Below are 22,588 nucleotides of genomic sequence, written 5' to 3'. Positions count from 1 at the left end.
CTCCGTCCTCCTCCCCCCTTCCCTCTGCTCCTCCCTCTCCACTTTCTCTTTTCCGCCTTCTCATCTTCTTTTGAGATGGCGGTCATGAAGGAAGAGAAAAGTTTGGAAAAAAAACAAAAAAAACCCACATTTTTTCCACACTTGTTCCCCTTTCTGATCACTTTCTGATGTCCATCGTCCACGGAAAGAAGCAGTCCAACACAAACACCAGTAACTTTGGTGAACAAAGCCCAAGGATTGATCCATCTGTCTGTCACGGTCGGTCCGGATTATCAGACTTTCGGCGAATGTCCGTCCAGCTCGCCGTGACGTTAGCGGTGAATTTGCGATGTCTCCAGAGGATGTATATCGCGATAGTTTGGGCCAACTCTAATTGTTCCATCATCACGTTGTTCCCGGGTATGTCGGAAGCTAACGGGAGAAAAGGTTCATGAACGTCTCACGTGTAGAGCTTTGAAGAAAATTTGAAAATTTTTGGCTATTTTTTAATATGAACCTTTTTAGCAACGCGGCGAACGAGGAAATTATAAAATGAGGAGAGAGAATGCAGCTTTAACACATGAAGCATCGACTTTTATACAACCAGAGGAGTCGCCCCCTGGTGGTCAGGAGAGAGAATGCAGCTTTAACACATGAACATAGACTTCTATACAACCAGAGGAGTCGCCCCCTGGTGGTCAGGAGAGAGAATGCAGCTTTAACACATGAAGCATCGACTTCTATACAACCAGAGGAGTCGCCCCCTGGTGGTCAGGAGAGAGAATGCAGCTTTAACACATGAAGCATAGACTTCTATACAACCAGAGGAGTCGCCCCCTGGTGGTCAGGAGAGAGAGAGTCACAATGTTGATTGAGTTGCGCTCAAAAGGTTGAGTTTTGTGTGTCCAAATTGCACCAACTTTGACACAACGTGTTCTCGAGTCCCAAGCAATACACCCACCGAGTGTGAACCGTATCAAATGATTGGTTTATAAGATGTACACACACACACACACACACACACACACACACACACACACACACACACACACAGCGATTCCTTCAGAGTTAAATGTTTAGGTTTCATGGCACACATACTTTCTCTCTCAGCTCAGTAAACTCTCGGTCTGTATGTAGCTGCACGGCGCCGCCCAGCAGACAGACAGTCGCAGCGTCTCGCGGCTAAAGAGCCTAGCGGAGAGATCATAAACAAGAGCAAAAAGAACAGCAAATATATGTGATTTAAAAATGATCAGGAGCACAGCTTTGCCGTGGAATTCATTTAGCAGAAGTATGGCACCAAGAACACTTTTACATTTGAGTTTCCAGGAGTTTCGACTTGTAAATTTGTTCCCGCTCGACTCCAAATACAGTCCAGCTGTGTGAGGTCGGTCCTCACCAGGTTCATTCCTGTCCAACCCAGTGTGTGTGTGTGTGTGTGTGTGTGTCATGTGCAAACCAATCAATCATCAGCTCATGTTGAGTCAAATCCAAAAAAACAGCAGAAATTCAAAGAGACGTGCGCAGAAGGAAAGCAGTGGAATATTGATCAATAAAGCAATAGCAATAAAGTGAGAGCAATAAAGAGAGGCAGAATTGACAAAGAGGAGCGGGTGGTGGTGGTGGTGGTGGTGGTGGTGGAGGAGGGGAAGATGTTTGATGAACAAATGTATTTATGCTACACTAAGTTCAGGAATCAAGGAGACTATCTGTAGTGGACGTGAGTGATAAAATAAAAGCGATCATCAGCATGGAAAGAAGTGTTTATGAATTATTTAAAGGTTCAGGGGATTTACAGTACACGCCAGCTGACTTAGCTAAAGACCCGCTTCCTCTGCTCTCCATCTCATTATTTACTCATCCCGTCTTCCACTCTGTTTGACCGCCACCCCTTTGCTCACACTGTCTACGCGTAGAACGCTGCTTTCATCTTTTATGGTCTCTTTATGCCTTCCCCAATATGTTTTTGTCCATCTCCACTTCATCTCTTACTCATCTTCCATCCATCTGTTCGTCCCAGATTTTTTTTCCTCCCCGCTAATCTCCTCCCGTCTGCCTTCGTCCCCTCCATTAACATCCTCTCTTCTCCTTCTTCACTTTCTTTTCTTGTCCTCCGTCATAATCGTTCTGGGCCGGATTTCATTTGACATGCGAGTAATTACAGAACTTAAATCTGATTTATTTTAGCCACACTGGTTGCTTCAGGATTCACGTTCATCCACAGTGAAATATTTAAACTATTACATGGATTGTGGTGCAATTTCTTTTCCTGGTCCCAGAAGTTAAACTTCTTTTCCTCTCGCTGCCATATACAGATTGCAATTAAATCTGGTGCAGATGTTCATGGTCTCAAGAGGTTGTACACGTTTAATTTTAATGATCTTGTGACTTTTCGTTAGAGCCATATGCGATCTGATGTGAAAGGTCTGGACAACCGTTGAGCCGATTGCTATTCACTGTTGTCTAGCAGTTCATATTCCCCACAGGATGTGTTGGTGAAACTGACATTGTCATAATATTGTGTGGGACATCGCAGCCTTAGAAACATCACTGTGTTTCTCGCTCAAACTCGCACATCCAAAAAAAGAACGTATTTTCGCGTTGTGCACATCGTGAGTGAAGGATCAGCGATCTCGTTGACTATAAATTTTTCCCGCCAAATCAAATTGTTCACAGGCTATTCAACTTGTTTCGTTATAATGCATTCAAGACTTCTTCTTCTTCTGCTTCTTCAAAAGGTCCACCTTGTTTGTGTGCCCTCTGGTGTTTTGGAGAATTCTGCAAACAGCGGAAACGCCAGCGCTCCTAGCTAGCTCCTAGCTAGGAGCAAGCTAGCTAGGAGCACGAGCAAGCTAGGAGCATTTCGCCACGAACAACGCTTAACACGGTTATTGTGATGTGTTTATTCATGCGAACATCTGACACCCTTAGGTGTAAAATTGCATTTGCTCGGTGCTAGAAACGCACAGATAGCCCGTGTCTTGCTCTCCCTTCGGCTGTAGCTCCACTTCACACCCGCCAGGATAAATATCTGGACTTCGTCTGCAATGCATAGGCGAGTGTGACGTCCATAGAAGTGTTGTTCATGTGTTTTGTTTTCATGTGCAACCGACATGATGCCTCTGGTCTGAAAATGTTGTCGGGGAGCTCCCGATAAATGTGCGTCTAGTGTCGTTCTGGCTTTAGCATCCGGACATTTATCTCTCAAAGAAATGTGTTGGAGGCTTGCGGGTGCTCGTTGGTTCGAGCTGCATCTTGTATTAACTGTTCAGTTATTAGATTAGGATTATTTCTGTTGGACTGATTCGTTGGTCGGTAATAACGGCGATCTAGTACAGTCGGTTCACTTCAAGACGTGAAGCACCCTCAGTGCCCCCAAGCTCACTGCTGCTGTGTTAAAACTAATAAACTAATGCCATTGATGGGAAATGGTGTGAAATTAGCAATTTGGGGGCACAATTTCATTTCATGACCAAACCATGGAGTGCTCTTCTAAAAAAAAAAAAAGGAGGACTTGCATTTCAGCAAGCAAACAAAGATAGTAAAGTGCCAACAGATCGTCATCTGCTCCGAGCCCCCTGCCACAATGATCCCTTCACGCCGCCTCATGATTTAAGACTGAGAGATAACACACCAGATGCTCTCCTGTAGGGAAAAACTCTGCCACGAGAGAAAGGAATGGCATCAAAGGACTCAGCGAAGTTCGGATTAAATAATGCATTCGACATGTAACTTTAAATAGACGCAGTATGGTAGTTATTCAGATTCATAATTCAGAGTCAGAGAAACTTTGGTGTCTATCACAAGGTGTGTGAAGCGAGTACACACATCCTGCAGAAAGACAACCAGATACAGGATGAAACAGTGCGGGGCAATAGTGTTCATGTGCATTATAGTCGTGTTAAGATTGATAATGGAAGTTGGAATGAAACACTGACGGCCTTGGCCTTGATACGCTTCATTAATCTTGTTAATTATTTTTGTTTCCAAGCAACAGATTAAGACACGGCCATTGAGTGGGTATTTGTGTGCACAGCCTTCAGACATTGTTCATTCATCCTCGTCCTCTGCCACCAACAAGCTCGACAACAGACATTTAGCGAGAGGGAAATTAGTGGCGTTTTTAACACGGAAATGATGGGCTGGAGATAAATTTAGACTGTTGAGACAAATCATACCAGTCTTCCCAGCAGATCCCTGAACATTAGTGCAAAGGCACAGTCACACATGCACAAATGTACTGACTCGTTAGCCGAGGCAACGTTTGCCCGGAAGATTTTGAAAGTTACAAACTACCGCAATTTTTCCCTGTCCCTATATTGCATAGAATGGAAGTAAACGGGCATTTATCTCCAATTTATTTATAATTCTAAAACAGGACTGGTGTCAGTTGATTTAACTGAGATCAGAAGACTGGAACAAGTTATGAGCGACCCTTTAACTCTATCATGTAGCGTTTGGGTAAAAATAAAAATAAAAAAGTGGAATTTTTAACACGGGATTGATGGGCTCAAGATAAATTTATACTGTTGAGATAAAGCGTACCAGTGTTCCCAGCAGATCCCTGAGCATTAGTGCAAAGGCAAAGTCACACAAATGTACTGACTCTCGTTAGCCGAGGCAACGTTTGCCCAGAAGATTACGAAAGTTATGAACTTCCGCAGTTTTTTTCTGCCTCTATTTGGCATACAATGAAAGTAAACGGGCATTTATTTACAATTCTGAAACAGGACTGGTGTCACATGATTTAACTGAGATCAACCAGACACCGGAAGAATTTATTAACAACCTCTCAACTCGACTGACTTACGTTAGCCGAGGAAATATTTGCCCGGAAGATTACGAAAGTTACGAACTACCGCAATTTTTTCCCGCCACTATATTGGCATGAATGGACGTGAACGGGGTAGAAATTTAAGAAAAAAATGTGCATCACCATCTTATTCTGAAGGCTGACCCTGGTTTTCATGAGATAACTTAAAATTTGAATTTTTATCTGGATACAAGACACTTCAAATGACAAATTGTACCATTTTTTTTCTTTTGTATTGTGCGTGAAAAGAATTCACTGAGATTCAGTAACCCACATTTCTTTCTGAACAGTCTCATCTATATTCTATATCCTCAATGTCCTACACTTTGTCATTACCTTCTGCCTCTTTTGTTTCTTTACAATCTGTCTTTTCCCCTGTCTTTTGCAGGGGCTGCAAAACACGCACATTTTAAATGCACAAGTACACTGCGAGTGCCTGAAAAAGGTTGTAATCACATAATAGGACACCAGTGTGGTTAATAATGCGTAATCAAATTAATTGTAATTTTCTGATCTTTTGCCTGATAATTATCGTGTAACAAACGTCTGCTGGTTTTCTAATGGGTCCTAATCTGCTGCTATGGCACTTAAGGAAAAGACGACTCGTTCCTTTCTTCAACACGAAGGATCACAGCGTGAGATCATGTGTGAGGTGAGAGGCAACCCAGCTGAACACAACAGCCGCCATTGCTTTCGTGTTATTGCAAGCTGAGAGAGTTCAGTGTTAGCTTTCTGTTAGCATCTCTTGTGTTAACTTTCTGTTAGCATCTCTTGTGTATGCTTTCTGTTAGCATCTCTTGTGTACGCTTTCTGTTAGCATCTCTTGTGTTAACTTTCTGTTAGCATCTCTTGTGTTAACTTTCTGTTAGCATCTCTTGTGTTAACTTTCTGTTAGCATCTCTTGTGTTCACTTTCTGTTAGCATCTCTTGTGTACGCTTTCTGTTAGCATCTCTTGTGTTAACTTTCTGTTAGCATCTCTTGTTTACGCTTTCTGTTAGCATCTCTTGTGTTCGCTTCCTGTATCCATCTCGTGTTAACTTTCTGTTAGCATATCGTGTGTAACGGGCCGGTTCTGACACATGTCAACAATATATGAAAGTTGATAAAAGGCTTTTGTTGGACCCTGGTAATATGCAGAAAACAGCATACCTAACCATCAGGAAATAACGGGCCGGTTTTGACAAATGTCAACAATATATGAAACACAACACAAGGTAACAGGTATAATCATTGCAGTTGAAAAGTCACTCTTGCTTAAAAACATACAGACACTTGTTCCAATATTTTGAGAAACAAGAAGAATACCTTGTATCACTTCGTGTTGGCTCAGTTATCAAGATAAAACTCTTTTTAGAGTTGAATTTGAGATATATATACATACATACATACATACATACATACATACATACATACACACATACACACACACACACACACACACACACACACACACACACACACTTCCCTCCAGCCTCAGCTGTATGTTTTCTGCTAACTCTCTCTGGGACGAACCTCCGACTGTTTTGTAATGGGCTCCAAATCAAGTCTTGTATGTATTTCTCCACTAAAACATGACTCATGAGACTTTCTTGGAGGTAATATCAGCCGTATGCGATTGATCAGCCTCACTGAAAGCAGACGAGTACATTTTTGTCTTCTTTTCCAGTCCAGTCTTCTCTTATTTGATCGTTACCATCTGCTAGATGATTCTCCACTTCTTCTTCTTCTTTCAACAACACCAAACAAACAGACTCTCCATGGAGATTGCTTACGTTTCAAAGATACGTCTGGAAATAAGCTCATCATTTGTTTTTAAGTGAATCAACTTCCCAAGTTTTCGAATAGCCCTTATTTAAATCATTAGGTCGTAAAATAAGAATCGGAAGTCAAACTTTCTTGGGCATCGTGCATCACAGAGCAACTTTCCTCCAACATTGCCTCCAGTTGTCTTCGTACATCCACATTTTGGTCAGAACTATGAACATCCAACATGACATGAGCCAAATTTCCCCAAAATGCTTTTTTGAGCCACCCTCGAATTTTTCCAACTCCATAGTTCAAAGCCTAAACAACAACTTACAGAGTTGTAGGACCCCTCTTTGTAAAGATAATGACCTAAAGAATCAGATAAATCACAATAAAACGAAGCCTTGGCCTGTTACCAATGAGCTTCAGTCAAAAAACTGTGTTGATCGTTTCAAAAATGGAAAAGTTATACCCTTAATGCCTAAACCTGCTCAGATCGGGGCATGCTGGGTAATATTCTTTGCATAAATTACTGCTTAATCTCTTTAAAGAAAACGTCAAGTACAACATGCATGCATTACAAAGAACCGGAGGTTGAATATCCTGTAAACAACTTGATTTGGCAGCAAAACATGGACTCTACTTTTAAGACCTCCTGTTTCTGAAGCGTCTCAAAGCTGAAGTGTCTTTCTTTGTGTAATCCCCAGACATGTACGCAGTCTGCTTTTCATCTGGGAACATATTGAGACGGTTGCGTGCCAAGTCAACCGCCATGCAGAGGTCCACGCGAAACGATCCCGATCTGGCAACCGGACGCAACGCTTTGATAGAAGTGGACGCCCAAGAAGCACGAGGCAATCTCCACTTCCAGAGGGTCTCGCGTGACGGTTGAGATCCTTTTTGACGTCGTTTTGGCGGTAAAACGGAGACCAACTGGAGGAGAGAATGGCGCTAATTAAAAGTCTTTGAACCTAATTGAATGGAAGACTTAAAAGTGTTCTGCAAGGAAAAAAAAAAAGATATGAAACAAATCCAGCGCGGACGTCAACCAATAACTGTCAACTTCCTCCTGAACGGCCCAAACCGTCGGCAGCATTTGATCCACGGTGAGCAATCACATTGTTATTTCCTTCTGCCTGTCTTCAGTCCTTTGTGCAGCTGCAGCTTCACTCGGAATTAGTTTCACGTGTTTTTAGGGGAGAAAATAGGACAAAAAATGATTTAAAATTGAATACAAGTAGGGTTTTTTTTGTGTAATTTCTTCTTCTCTCTTTTTTCCCCGGTGCAGCCGAGATGCCAGTCAGTGTTATTAAGTTTCCTCCGTTGCTTCAGTTCTTCATAAAACCATAATAAAGGATCCGTTTTATGGATTCTCCTCAGGATGCAAAGCCACATCCATATTACAGTTACAATTCAGCTCATTAATTTTGGGGCAGTTTAACAGTTACTGCTGTGTGTGTGAGTGTGTGTGTGTGTGTGTGTGTGTTAGGCTGACTATCCTGTATTCTTTCATTGTCCAGCTTTTGTTCTGTTCATTTATGATACAAACTTTGTGTTGTTTGCTGTATCAATATGTAATTAGAGGCTGGGAGCCACTGCAGTCTGGCCCGGCTGTGTGTGTGTGTGTGTGTGTTTGTGTGTTTGTGTGTGTGTCTTTGTAACACCATGAAGTTCCTTTATGTGCCATCATTATACTTATGAGGTACAGACAACAGCCCTGCAGCCACTGAAGTGCACAAACACACATATTAGATGAACATGTTATCTCTCTCTCTCACACTCACACACACACACACACACACACACACACACACACACACACACACACACACACACACACACACACGGACAGTTTGCTGGTTAATGGAGCCCTTCTCTTCTTTAATGAGCGATGTAGTCGTTCTTCTCTCTGCTGTCCCCCTCATTACCCTTCCTGTCTTTACTTTCTTCCTCCTCCTCTTCTTCTTCGCTGTTCTTTTGTACCTAAACTCCTCTCGCCGTACTCCTCTTGCCCTCTCTTGTTCCTCTCCGGCCTCCCTCCTCTTTCTGCAGTCCTCTTGTCTCCTCACTTCATCCAGTCTTCCGTCTTTCATCCCTTCTTTCCTTCCTTCCTTCCTTCCTTCCTTCCTTCCTTCCTTCCTTCCTTCCTTCCTCCATCCCACAACAGACCAAATTGCTCAATGTCACGATAACATAATCTCAAAAACACGAGTAATTTAGTCACGGGCAACTTCTTCTTCTTCTTCATCCTCATATTTAGTCGTCTCTCTCTCTCTGGTAACTGGACTACAGCGATGACAGCATTCAGCGTGAGGTAGTTCACTTTACCTCGTGTTTTTTTTTCAAAGCAGTAACCGACTGCAGCGCGCTGATTAATGAGCGAGCCCTTAATACGACAACGCATTAACATTTCAACGGCTCCTGCGTCTCATCAGCGGCACACAAGTCCACGCGAGCCTCGTCCACCGGCCGTGTAATCACGCTTTGATCGGATAATAAATACAACAGGAAGGTGATCTCATTGGATAATTATGGGGGAAACTGGAGTATAAGCGCTGTATTGTTTACGGCTGGTGTCACGCTGTGGTGATGGAGAAGTTCCTCTACATCACCATGAAGGATTTCATTGAACTTTATACCAGTCACCTGTGAGGTGATGTCACTACAAGACCACTTCATTTGGAAGTTGAATTGAAAGTGAGCACACCTGAAATGTCTCGTCATTCCCTCAGGTTTGCTGGGTTTTGATCATGGACCACAATACTGAACAAACTCAACTTAAAAACAATGTCCTATGCCGCGACCAACTGCTATCGTGTCAGAGCTTAAGCTAACCAACTAGTATTGTGTCAGAGCTTAAGCTAACCAACTGCTATCGTGTCAGAGCTTAAGCTAACCAACCGCTATCGTGTCAGAGCTTAAGCTAACCAACTGCTATCGTGTTAGAGCTTAAGCTAACCAACTGCTATCGTGTCAGAGCTTAAGCTAACCAACCGCTATCGTGTCAGAGCTTAAGCTAACCAACTGCTATCGTGTTAGAGCTTAAGCTAACCAACTAGTATCGTGTCAGAGCTTAAGCTAACCAACTGCTATCGTGTCAGAGCTTAAGCTAACCAACTGCTATCGTGTCAGAGCTTAAGCTAACCAACTAGTATTGTGTCAGAGCTTAAGCTAACCAACTGCTATCGTGTCAGAGCTTAAGCTAACCAATGGCCAGAATGGACGAATTGGAAAAGGACGAGTACGAATGCACTCTGTGGCTATTTTAAAAACATGAATAATAAGTAAACCTAACACACTGTTTATGATTTATGCTTTTCTTTCTTTGATGACACGCACAAAAGAAAACAGAACTAATACAATGACCTCAAGCAAGAGGTCACCACACTGCTATTCTGTTGTGTGTGCGTGTGTGTGAGAGTGTATGTGTGTGTGTGTGTGTGTGTGAGAGTGTATGTGTGTCTGTGTACAGTCAGTTAACAAAGCCCGGCTGACATGATCTAATCATCTCCAGGTCCGTGCCTTCATTTATATTTTAAGAAATGCTCAGATGAATCAGGTGGAGTGTTGTCGAGTGAAAAGGCCGAGCCGTCGGGTTTGAGGCGAGTGACAACACGTCTTAGTCTTCAGTTGTGCTCGCGGCGCTGAATGCACCTTCCTCCAGGACAAAAGAGACACGGCTCCTCTGAAAGGAGCTCCCTGAATACAGTGATCAGTGCGCTCATGTTGGTCACGGGAAGACAAAAGGTAACTCTGCCGCTAGCAGCTGGGGGCTATTTATGCGCCGCTCTGTAGCTGCAACGCACCTGCATCCCTCCATCCGCAGCAGATGAACGTAGCCGGGAGTCGAGCGTGAGCGCGTTTAGCCGCGTGTCCGCGTTACAAAGGCACAATTAGGACGCGTCCACCCACTGAGCAATTTAGAGATACAGCCCACGCAAACCTCGCCTCACAGAAGCACACAAAGTAACTACAACCTGTTAACCGCGCGCTACACGGCGGTGGCACTCAATGGGTTAATATGTCAATGTCAATGGAAAGTCCTTTTTTTCCGTGGCGGATGCACAAATTCAATGCATCCACATGAACATGCAATGCTACGCTAGGTATGTAAAGGACCTCTGAGAATGTAAAGTATTTTTTTAATTTTTTAAAATTTAATTTCCAGCCGGGCTCTTATTTTGAAGGTACAAATCCGGAAGTTGGCAGTAAGAAACGGAGGAAATGAAAAGTTACTATAAAGACGGGAAATAGTTATAAAAAGGTTACGGATATGTCACCTGTTCATGTTCATTTTTGATTAAAAAAAGCTCACTATCGTGCCAGAGCTTAAGCTAACCAACTGCTATCGTGTCAGAGCTTTAGCTAAACAACTTGTATTGTGTCAAAGCTTAAGCTAACCAACTGCTATCATGTCAGAATTGAAGCTAACCAACTGCTATCATGTCAGAGCTTAAGCTAACCAACTGCTATCATGTCAGAGCTTAAGCTAACCAACTAGTATTGTGTCAGAGCTTAAGCTAACCAATTGCTATTGTGTCAGAGCTTAAGCTAACCAACTGCTATCGTGTCAGAGCTTAAGCTAACCAACTAGTATTGTGTCAGAGCTTAAGCTAACCAATTGCTATTGTGTCAGAGCTTAAGCTAACCAACTGCTATCGTGTCAGAGCTTAAGCTAACCAACTGCTATCATGTCAGAGCTTAAGCTAACCAACTAGTATTGTGTCAGAGCTTAAGCTAACCAATTGCTATTGTGTCAGAGCTTAAGCTAACCAACTGCTATCGTGTCAGAGCTTAAGCTAACCAACTAGTATTGTGTCAGAGCTTAAGCTAACCAATTGCTATTGTGTCAGAGCTTAAGCTAACCAATTGCTATTGTGTCAGAGCTTAAGCTAACCAACTGCTATCGTGTCAGAGCTTAAGCTAACCAACTGCTATCATGTCAGAGCTTAAGCTAACCAACTAGTATTGTGTCAGAGCTTAAGCTAACCAATTGCTATTGTGTCAGAGCTTAAGCTAACCAACTGCTATCGTGTCAGAGCTTAAGCTAACCAACTAGTATTGTGTCAGAGCTTAAGCTAACCAATTGCTATTGTGTCAGAGCTTAAGCTAACCAACTGCTATCGTGTCAGAGCTTAAGCTAACCAACTGCTATCATGTCAGAGCTTAAGCTAACCAACTAGTATTGTGTCAGAGCTTAAGCTAACCAATTGCTATTGTGTCAGAGCTTAAGCTAACCAACTGCTATCGTGTCAGAGCTTAAGCTAACCAACTAGTATTGTGTCAGAGCTTAAGCTAACCAATTGCTATTGTGTCAGAGCTTAAGCTAACCAACTGCTATCGTGTCAGAGCTTAAGCTAACCAACTGCTATCGTGTCAGAGCTTAAGCTAACCAACTAGTATTGTGTCAGAGCTTAAGCTAACCAATTGCTATTGTGTCAGAGCTTAAGCTAACCAACTGCTATCGTGTCAGAGCTTAAGCTAACCAACTGCTATCGTGTCAGAGCTTAAGCTAACCAACTAGTATTGTGTCAGAGCTTAAGCTAACCAACTGCTATCGTGTCAGAGCTTAAGCTAACCAATGGCCAGAATGGACGAATTGGAAAAGGACGAGTACGAATGCACTCTGTGGCTATTTTAAAAACATGAATAATAAGTAAACCTAACACACTGTTTATGATTTATGCTTTTCTTTCTTTGATGACACGCACAAAAGAAAACAGAACTAATACAATGACCTCAAGCAAGAGGTCACCACACTGCTATTCTGTTGTGTGTGCGTGTGTGTGAGAGTGTATGTGTGTGTGTGTGTGTACAGTCAGTTAACAAAGCCCGGCTGACATGATCTAATCATCTCCAGGTCCGTGCCTTCATTTATATTTTAAGAAATGCTCAGATGAATCAGGTGGAGTGTTGTCGAGTGAAAAGGCCGAGCCGTCGGGTTTGAGGCGAGTGACAACACGTCTTAGTCTTCAGTTGTGCTCGCGGCGCTGAATGCACCTTCCTCCAGGACAAAAGAGACACGGCTCCTCTGAAAGGAGCTCCCTGAATACAGTGATCAGTGCGCTCATGTTGGTCACGGGAAGACAAAAGGTAACTCTGCCGCTAGCAGCTGGGGGCTATTTATGCGCCGCTCTGTAGCTGCAACGCACCTGCATCCCTCCATCCGCAGCAGATGAACGTAGCCGGGAGTCGAGCGTGAGCGCGTTTAGCCGCGTGTCCGCGTTACAAAGGCACAATTAGGACGCGTCCACCCACTGAGCAATTTAGAGATACAGCCCACGCAAACCTCGCCTCACAGAAGCACACAAAGTAACTACAACCTGTTAACCGCGCGCTACACGGCGGTGGCACTCAATGGGTTAATATGTCAATGGAAAGTCCTTTTTTTCCGTGGCGGATGCACAAATTCAATGCATCCACATGAACATGCAATGCTACGCTAGGGATGTAAAGGACCTCTGAGAGTGTAAAGTATTTTTTTGATTTTTTAAAATTTAATTTCCAGCCGGGCTCTTATTTTGAAGGTACAAATCCGGAAGTTGGCAGTAAGAAACGGGAGGAAATGAAAAGTTGCTACGACAGGAAATAGTTATAAAAAGGTTACGGATATGTTACCTGTTTATGTTAATTTTTGATAAAGAAAAGCTCACTATCGTGTCAGAGCTTTAGCTAACCAACTGCTATCGTGTCAGAGCTTTAGCTTAACAACTTGTATTGTGTCAAAGCTCAAGCTAACCAACTGCTATCATGTCAGAATTGAAGCTAACCAACTGCTATCGTGTCAGAGCTTAAGCTAACCAACTGCTATCGTGTCAGAGCTTAAGCTAACCCACTGCTATCGTGTCAGAGCTTTAGCTAAACAACTTGTATTGTGCCAAAGCTTAAGCTAACCAACTGCTATCATGTCAGAATTGAAGCTAACCAACTGCTATCATGTCAGAGCTTAAGCTAACCAACTGCTATCGTGTCAGAGCTTAAGCTAACCCACTGCTATCATGTCAGAGCTTTAGCTAAACAACTGCTATCATGTCAGAGCTTAAGCTAACCCACTGCTACTTTTGTTTTTTCTTCGTAGTTCTTCAGTAAACCTGTATGAACCATCAGTTAAAGACTCCAGACCATAATTCAGCCGGCGATGCTACCAGGGACGTCGTAGCAACAGCGAGAGAGACGGATCAGACTAACCTGGTGAAGGACTTCTGTTTCTGCTCGGCAATCGTGTATTTGATCGAGCAGAACAATGCAGCAGCACTGCTCCCTGCCTCCGTTTGCCAAATCCTTTGGCTCGCCGCAGCTGAAGAGCTTAAGCATCCAAAAGATGCTTTCCATCACATATGGTGAGAGATTGGATCAAATACCCATTTGTTTTTTTGGCAAAGTCCAGAATGACTGAACGACCAAATGTGTTGGACAACTCCAGGAAAAGATATTTATTCTTTAAGACAAATAAAAGCTGAACATGATTTAGCTTTGAAAGCAACAACCCCAGTAGCCTGGAACAACCTGTGGAGTCAGATCATCTCAGCAACAATCAGTAACTGACTCGACAACTTTATGCATTTGAGCGGCAATTTTAGATTGAGTCGTGTGTGTGTATGTGTGTGTGTGTGTGTGTGTGAGAGTCGTGTGTGTGTGTTTCACAGAGAGAGGGTAAAAGACAGAGGAAAGTGGACTATTGTACGCAATGTTTGTACATTTTTAATAACTTACTTGGAACGCTTCATTGCAACACAGACCTGGCATCTCATTCATAGAATCCACACACATATTTATATATTTATGTATTTATATGCAATTTATTTTTAATAAATCCCGAATCCTGCATGGATAAGCGTCCGACATGGATCATCTTCACATAAGACGACCCCGCTGATGGAGAATCAAGGCAAACAACCGACAGGGAGGAGATGAAAAGGCATCTCTCAGACACGGGGATGGAGGTGCTGGTGGGCGAGGCGTCCCTGAGGTAAGCCGAGCTGTTTCAGGGGGAGATTGTATCTCTGAAAATCAACAAACAACCTTCTGGTGGAGGTGTTGTCATTTTCAAGATGTGTGAGGGCTGAGACGTGTTAGACAGAGAGAGAGAGTTTGTTTCTGCAAGTTATTCAGAACTTTCTCGTAGAACAAACGCAGGACTTTCACCCAGGATTTCAATATTTCTCCCTATTTGTTGCGTAACGTAACACACTGATATATTTTACGTAAATAACACAAACACAAACCTCCATCTTTTTCCTCAGCCTATGTATTGTGTTGCCTGAACCCAACAAAGTTGTTGCTCCTTCACTTCAAACAACGGCAGCAGCACTACGCTCACACAGCTGTTATCTGTCGGAAGAGATTTATTTTTCACCACGCTGTCCTGTGATTATTTCACAATAAGAGCGCGAGTACAAATTCAAGGTATTCTGTTCATGTTGTACAGATACGGACATTGAAACCGCCCTACCACTAAAACACACACACACACACACACACACACACACACACACGCACACACACACACACACACACGACTGAACTGTGAACGGCTGCTGTGACTTCATGTCATGACCATATTTGGACTTTGTAGCATTGTTGTAGCAATGCAATGTGTATAAAGATACAATTAGCAATATTAAAAGTTATTATTATCATATTGTATCTTATTTATCATAGCAATACTATTATCATATCATAGTATCATATTTTATCATATCATAGCAATACTATTATCATATTTTTGTGCAATGCTGTTATATCTTTTATATTTTGTGCCTTATTTGTTTAGCTTAAGTTTATTGTAATTCTAAGCAAAATAAGACTGTTCCTGTTAGATATTTCGTTATTCTGTATAGAATAATCTGTGCGTCTGACAGTAAAAACATCTGCAGTAATGCTGCTGTATTAAGTCACATTTTCAGCATCTGTTTTTGCTGTGAACCGCATAGCCGGAAAAAAAAAAGAAATAGGCGTGCCCTTGAATCTCACGCTCGGTGCTCAGGCGTATTTTTAAATTCACAGCTTGGATTTATCCACTTGTTCGGTTACAACAGCAGCTGTGGAACAGCTACACGTGTGTGTTTCGGTGCACCAATCACACCGAGTTCAGTTAAAAAAAAATCACACGTGGATTTTCTCGACTGCCTCCAAAGTAGAAAGTACTCGGCGTGCCGGCTGAAGTTCTTCACACTGACTTCTCTTCCCTCTGCATTGTGCAGCTCAGGTGCGTCTACAGGATTTTGCACAATGCGTGCATTTCTTTTATGGAGATGGAGCGTTCACGCCGTGTAGCAGGCACTCACCCAGGAGTTGTTATTAAGCCTCGTGCATCGCGTCAGCTCATCATAAAAGAATAGTAAAGGATTGACTTTATAGATTGCGCTGCTGGACCTCGTATCCATTATCGTGTGTTTATTATTACATTGCAGCTCCTTCGGGGTCGGCCCGGTTTGGCTGAATGATTGGCTCGTTGGCCGGTCGGCTGTAATAAGCTGCGCATCAGCAGTATTGGAGTTAGTCGAAATCTGGTAGAATCTATTAGTTCTGGGGATATTTCAAGTGAATGTGCAAATGGGAGCCGACGCTATCAGCTGGCTGCACACCTGGGGAGAGAGGAGGCCAGGCGGGGCGAGAGAGAAAAGGGAAGAAAGGAGGGGAGAGAGCGTTGCGACGATGCCTAATGTGGTGTGTAATGCCGTTTTTTTTCTGTCTGTGATTGGCTCTATTTAACCCTAAAAAACCCTCCTACCTTCCCCTCTTCCTCGCCAGCCAGCTGGACGACCGTCTGAGCCGCCGCCGACAACTTTACGGCTCGTATGTGAGGAAGTGTACTTTTGCCGTTATCTGCCGCCTTGCTCTCGGAAAGGAAATGCTGGTCTTTATCTGTCCTGACCCAGTCGTCGTTACCTGATTCTCACATCGACTGAGAATCAGCACAAACCTGCAACCCGTCACGGTCACACAGAGGGACGTTTGGATAAGGGAAGTGGAGGAGGTGGTCCAAAAGTATGCAGAGAACCCTGGAGAGGAAGACAGAACTAATGAAATTAAGATTAATTATGATTGTTAATACTAAGATTATCACATTTGGGAAATCTAGTTCGCTAACATTACGCCAGGCATCATCCAAAGCCCACACCTGATGTTACACACATATCATTTTAATTTAATTTCAGTTTAAAAATATGTGAGAGATAGCTGCCGATGCCATGAGCAAAAAAACAAGCAGTATAAGGTGGATGGTAGAAAGCCCTACACTGTAAGCTATTCATAGCGGATTAATATTCGGGAGAATGTGGGGGCGATTAAACATTAGTCACGCTGAACTGATCATTCATAACCAAATTTTGGCCGGTCCAAAAAAGAAAAGGGTCCCATTCGACTGTCTGTCGAGGATTCACACGCAACCAGAGGGCAGAAAACACACAGAGGACACCTTTTCAATACCTTTTGTACTACTATTTATACCACTATTTATACCACTATATACACACCACTATACCCCATTTAGACTCTACAATGCAATCGATATGTGAATATGTTATCTAGAAGCCAGTCGATCCCATTAGCATCCCAATCAAAGTGCGTTCTGCTTGTTTTTCCTGATGCTGATATGATATATTGATACAGAGCTAGCTCCCCGCTGTAGCAAGCTAGCGCTGCTGCTAGCTCCCCGCTAGCTGCTGCTGCTGCTGCTACTGCCCTGCGTCCCCGCTGCCCGAGTCGGGTTTCGAGCCGGGACTGGTCCCGCTACCTTTGGTGGTAGCGGAAGAGCTAGTGAGGGGCTAGCAGTGAGCTAACAGCAGCGCTAGCTACGGGTACAGCGTGGGCGCTACCGGGGACACCCACCGAAGGTAGTAGAGGCTTCTAACACGACTTTTACAGGAGCCATTGTTTAATTTCTTGCATCTCATTATGATTTGAGTGCTATCCAAGGCTCCGAGTTAGCCTCGAAAGACAAAATATGGTCGTTCAAATTGAAAGATCGCCCCTCGGAGGCGTTTCATACGGAAAAGTCGACGCTCGCGGTTTTTTCTGCTCAAATGAAAAACCTTCACAGGTCTGGTCCTCCACAACAGATGATTGAACGCCGCTGCTCCGACAGTATCATATTAAAAAACGTACCACAAGCTATAACAGTATAAAACGCACCGCGGGGTATATCGCCTAACTCAATAGCTGTCTCAAACCCTTCCCTTGTTCAAATTCAGCCAGTTTCAGTTGCGAAAGCAGCAAGTCATGAATTTCACGACACACTTCCGTGAAATGAATATACGGCGTTTCGGGAGGGGAACCCTTCAGAGATGTGTTCAGGGAGAAGTGTAATCTACAGTTTGCTATATTCTCCTTGACAGCAACACACCGCAGTTCATTTTCACATCGCAAGATGACTTTTTACAGAGCTAATATATTTTTCTTTGTATTCTCGCCCTTTCTGTCTCCATTTCTCACACTGTCACTCCATGTTTACCCCTTAATTCCCAGACTATCTTGCTCTCTCTTTAGAGGTATATATATATATATATATATATATATATATATATATATATATATATATATATATATATATATATATATATATATATATATATATATATATTCCTCCTCACTCTTCCGAGTAGAGCCCTGTAACCAGCGGTGATTTGATTACTCTGCGTAGCTTCGGTCTTTCTTTGTTATCAGCCTTCATAAATGTTTAAGGGGCATTAAGGAGACGCAAACAGAGCAGACTGACGGGGGCGGGGTATCTTAATGCTTAAATGACCATTACCCTTCTCCATTTACAGATTAAAAGCTTTACTTTGTTTCCTCCGCCTACTACTCATCTTCCCCTCGCTCACCGTCATCCCTCTCTCTCTCTGCATTTGTCCGTCGGGGCTCTGGGGAATCATTTTTGTTTAGGTAGATGACGGCAATGAAGAAGGAATTAGGACGGGGAGAGGAGGAAGAGGAGGGACAAACGGGAGGAAGGGAAAAGGCTGAAATTGGTTTTAATGTTAGTCTGATGAAATGATCTCATGAGGTCAGAACTGGATCCATTTGTTCACGGCTGAAACAAAGACACAGCTTGACTGTAGGTTTGGTTGTCGACTGATTGTTATTGAAATAAATATTACGGAAGTATGAATAAACGATTAGAATTAAATATAATTGTAGTAAACGTGGTTTAAAAATCTTTTCTGGATCTCTGAGGTCGTCATTTATTCCCCAAACGTGAGTCCAAGATTCAAGATGTTTTTACTGTCTTACACACAGATAACAGAAGCTTATTTTGCTCGGTCCTCCTGACACAGATTCACAATAAACTAATTTTTTTTTTTTAAAAATATGGAAAAATTATTTTTTTTAAATATTTTTTTATTTTAAAAAAAGGCACAAATTATAAAATATATCACAGTATTGCACAAAAATATGATAATAGTATTGCTATGCTAAATATGATAATAGTATTACTGTTAAATATATGATAATATAATAGTATTGCTATGATAAAATATGTCCAGTTACCTTTCTTTAAAAAAAATTTAGAATTGGAGAACGGCAAATCTGTATATGTTGCCAGCCTAGACGTCAGAATTTAAAATGTTTATTCACATTTTCACAAGCATGTGCACATTTCTTTGCCCTGTAGACTCTCATCCTGGTTTCCAAGATTCATGGAGTTAAGATAACAAAGACGCGAAGAAGCCATCAAGCTTTTGGAGAGCGACCAGGGAGGGAGCGCAGCCAGGAAAGAACTATACGCTGGCAGGCGTTTAGTAAAGATAGAAACAGCCAGTCGACGTGGAGGGACGTCACGTTGGATGACCTCCTGCTTCCCTTCAAAACTGCAGAGACACAGAAACCATTGCCTCAGAGTTTGGAGCGGCTTTACAGTCAGATAAAACCGCCCCATGTGTGGCGAGAAACTCTCCTTCCTCAGCTGTGAAAGCCACGAGCACAACTGAACCTTCACCGTGCCCCCCCCCCCCCCCCCCTCTCCCCAAAAGCAGACCGACCAATCACAGCGTAGCATCCAACCAGGGCCCGATAACCACCCGGCGTCACATGCAATCGTTTCAGGTGTTCTTCAGTTTCAAGCCCAGTTTAAATGTTTAATAAAGATACTTTTCAGAAGTCGAAAAAGAAGATAGCGTGATCATTAACGTGCGCTGTGATTGGACAGTGGTGCAGCGGCGGCAGTAGGTGGCGGTAAGGCAGAAGAAGAAGAAGAAGAAGCAGCAGCAGCAGCAGCTAGAAGCTACAACCTAGGTTGTACTTGACTTGCTGGTGGATTTACTGTTTTTTTACATCTGCAGTCGTATTTATTCATCAACTGCTGGTTGTGTTACTGCTTTTAACGTGACTCTGCGCTAATGGGGCGGAGGGGGATTTACACAAAAACATCTAACATATAATAACCGGTGTCTGTGGCATCGTAATGAGGTGATTAGGTTTCTCAGCTTGTAGAGACGGCACTGCATGCAGGTAGAAAATCCACGGCCCGCCACTGGTTAGCGCGCGTCAACTAGCGTTAGCACTACATGCACTAGCTAATACCCTTTTTATATCTCCTGCTTTTTCTTTTTAATGGAAGTAACAATTAATGAACACCTACCCAGCTGTTCAGGAACATCGCGTTCCAGCTCAATCACCAGGTGAAGTGTCGTCTGTCGGCTTCTATCGTTATCTTTTTTTACCTGTCTTCGCTGCTCATGGCATATTGTAGATCCTGTCTGCTTCGCTCTGGAAATAGCTTTTTTTTCTGTGAAGTAAGTCATAATATTTATTCAGGGTGGCGGTGAGGGACAGTGCGGTCTCCATGGCAGCGCCTCTGACAGGAAGGGGCGGGGCTTAGAGAAGGGTCAACTCTCAAGATTGTCATTTCAAGTGTCCTGTTATTTTTACTCACATGAACAGACGCTGATTGCAGTTAGAGGAGAAGAGAAATAAGGGCGGATAGAATGGAGTGAGAGAGTGAGTTTCAATTTGTATAGTGAGTGTGTGTGTGTGTGTGTGTGTGTGTGTGTGTGTGTGTGTGTGTGTGTGTGTGTGTGTGTGTGTGTGAGAGAGATCAAAGGAATGGAGGTGGATTTGGAGGTAAAGAGAAGCTGATGCTCGCATCCAAACAGGGTCATTGGTTGAGAGATGAGGCTGAAAATACACAACGCTACTTCTGGAGCTGCTCCTCAGAGACTGAATTGCAGGAGACACACTTGAACGCACACAAACACACAGACAAACAACACCGACATTAGTAATTGTGCGTGCACGCAGACATAAATAATCCTTCCATCTATTTCTGACACACACACACACACACACACACAGACAGGTAACAGACACACACAGTGGCTTGCTGCAGCAGCCTGATTGGTTCTGATTTTTGCCAGTGGGGAAGGAACCCGTCTGATTATTTAATAGGCCTTGAAACGGACCTCACGGGGAGCTTTGTGGTACGAGTGTGTGTTTGTGTTTAGGTACTTCTGTCTTTGTGAGGACGGTTCTTGTTTCAGACCCATGCTACGACAATGCATTAGCTGGATGTCCAAAAGGTTGTCTGGCATCTGGACTTTAGGCGTTAAAGTTAAGTTAATAACCCATGACGTATGAATAAACGCTCACTCCGCTACTTTCCATCACAAATTGCTACAACGCCATAGTGATGAAGGAAAAAAACCTTTATGAAAGATTTGATTTCTGCTCCTTTCGAACACCTGAGGCTCGTATCACTGTGAACCGATGGCGCGCAGCACGAGACCATCGGGTGTGGCGAGTGATTTGTGGTAATTTTTTCAGTCGGCCCGAGGTGCACGGCGTCGCTGCGGCAGAGTTCTTACGCGGCGTGGGATTAGTCAGACTACATTAACGGCTGCTGTGGCGATGACCAATCACACCCCCCGGTTCCCTCCGCTGTAAAAAAGCAGCACCCTATCGGGGCCGAGCGGCCAAGTCGGACTCCAATGTCCTCACGCACGATGTGCCACCGCACTTCAAATGAAATACCTTTTCACGAGACAGAACGTTTAAGTTACTTAGTCGCTCGGCTCGTAATGGAACCGCTGCTAAATGCAGCAACTGGGAATTTATAGAGGTATGAGGTCAGTATGTCTGGAGGACGTGCGTTACAACACATTGTGTTGATGGTCATGACTCACGCCCACAGACACGACTAGCTGTGGACGTTGGGGCGTTAAAACAGCATCGTTCTGCTCCTCTTTGAGAAGTAAAGAGCCTGGCACATCAAAGGGTCCCGAGGCTATGATTTGTCCCTGGCGCAGGGGAAGAGTGCTAGTCCCGTTAGCCGGAGGTCGATGGTTCAAAACCCTCCTCCGCTGGCCGAAATGCAACGACACTTGTGCCAGCCGCCTCCACTGCATTGTAACGGACACAGTGACATGGAATAAACCAATCAACCAAAAGGTAATGGTCTAAAAACAATGTGTGCCTTCTTGAGATCGACTGAGGGGAGCCTTTTGCATGCCACAAGGACAAAAGTTTTTGACAAATCATTCATTGCGTCTCAGTTCACATGGGTGGCGGGAACAACAGTCAGTGCTGCTTCTGAGCACTGGAGCATTGTTTTTGCGCTTTGTGAACGTCAATCCATCGGTCTCATGTTGCTCATGTTTTTAGCGCAAACAAAGATTTCTGAGTCCAACGAGTGGAGATGGACTAAAGAGTCGCACAGCGGAATCTAATTCATCCCGTCAGTCCACACTGTACAAGTCTGGAAACAACAATCCGTGATACAAACATGGATTCTGTGAGGTAAATGAAGCCCCAGTGGCCTAATGGACAAGGCACTGGCCTCCTAAGCCAGGGATTGTGGGTTCGAGTCCCATCTGGGGTGATACACAGCAGAGTGGCCCGATGGCGGATTAGTTGGGCCCCTAAAACCAGCCTCTGCTGACAGGGTTTTGATGGCAGATGTTCCAACAACTGTAGTTACTCTGGTTTAACCAAAGTGATCAACACACACGAGTTGATGAGACTGAAAGAATACTAATGTGATTTATTAAATACGCAGGTGGCCAAGAGTCATGTGACAGGAAAACATGCTGAGAGACTCTTAACATGTTGTG

General features: G+C 43.5%; 1 long non-coding RNA gene and 1 other non-coding gene across 3 annotated transcripts; both read left to right on the top strand.

Moving 5' to 3' along the window:
- Window positions 1-12,377: 12,377 nt before the first annotated feature.
- LOC137796242 (uncharacterized) lies at window positions 12,378-19,652 on the top strand. 2 transcript variants are annotated; one of them, XR_011078575.1, is made up of 5 exons: window positions 12,378-12,632; window positions 13,618-13,879; window positions 14,375-14,508; window positions 14,783-14,945; window positions 19,156-19,652. It is a non-coding gene; the product is annotated as an uncharacterized lncRNA (long non-coding RNA). The 2 variants fall into 2 exon arrangements; XR_011078576.1 differs by lacking the exon at window positions 14,783-14,945.
- A 2,631-nt stretch (window positions 19,653-22,283) lies between these two features.
- Window positions 22,284-22,356, top strand: trnar-ccu (transfer RNA arginine (anticodon CCU)). Its single transcript has one exon. It is a non-coding gene; the product is annotated as a tRNA-Arg (tRNA).
- The last annotated feature ends 232 nt before the right edge of the window (window positions 22,357-22,588 follow it).

This window comes from Clinocottus analis, unplaced genomic scaffold (genome assembly GCF_023055335.1).
Source record: "Clinocottus analis isolate CAN_PGR_092001 unplaced genomic scaffold, fCliAna1.0.p SCAF_10, whole genome shotgun sequence".
Taxonomy (NCBI): Eukaryota; Metazoa; Chordata; class Actinopteri; order Perciformes; family Cottidae; genus Clinocottus; species Clinocottus analis.
This window is presented reverse-complemented; position numbering and strand designations above follow the sequence as displayed.